A 642-nucleotide genomic window follows, 5' to 3' on the forward strand; every position below is an offset into this window, starting at 1 on the left:
ATATATATATATATACATATACATTCATACATATATACACGTACATGCATACTTCGACATATCCTTCCTTCTCAATGTACATAGCCTTTTTATTTTTTAAAAATATTATTTTCGCCTTTCATTAACACACTTATGATCATTACAAGTCGAACTTTAAACTTGGTAGTTAGAACAGTGAAGTACCGCTAACTATAGACGGTCTTGCTCTGTGTGTCTCAGGGCCATCTTTATTTTCTTCATTTTTGAAATCCTACTCAGAAAAATGTCTAAATACTTCATGAAGTTTTCACAATGATTTTACTAGCACTGTGTATGTTTCAAGAGGTAACTTTTAATTTTTTGTTTTTTGATAACTAAGAGAAGGAAAGGTATATTCATACCACTTTTAAGGGCTTCCGAGACAGACGTGCTGGAAAAGTTATTCTTCCACTGGAGATCTGACTCGAATACATGCAACAGAACGGCGCCCGCTAGGGCCACGTAGTGGTATTAAATCGGACGAATGAGTAAGACTATTGCTTAAGAATCTGATGTTCGCTGAATCTTATACCTGAATCTTAAACTGGCAATATTTTGTATAATACCTCGACTAAATCATCTATGATTTACAGTAGTGATACCCAAACCGACCGAGGGAACACA

This window comes from Octopus bimaculoides, chromosome 1, assembly GCF_001194135.2.
Source record: "Octopus bimaculoides isolate UCB-OBI-ISO-001 chromosome 1, ASM119413v2, whole genome shotgun sequence".
Lineage (NCBI taxonomy): Eukaryota > Metazoa > Mollusca > Cephalopoda > Octopoda > Octopodidae > Octopus > Octopus bimaculoides.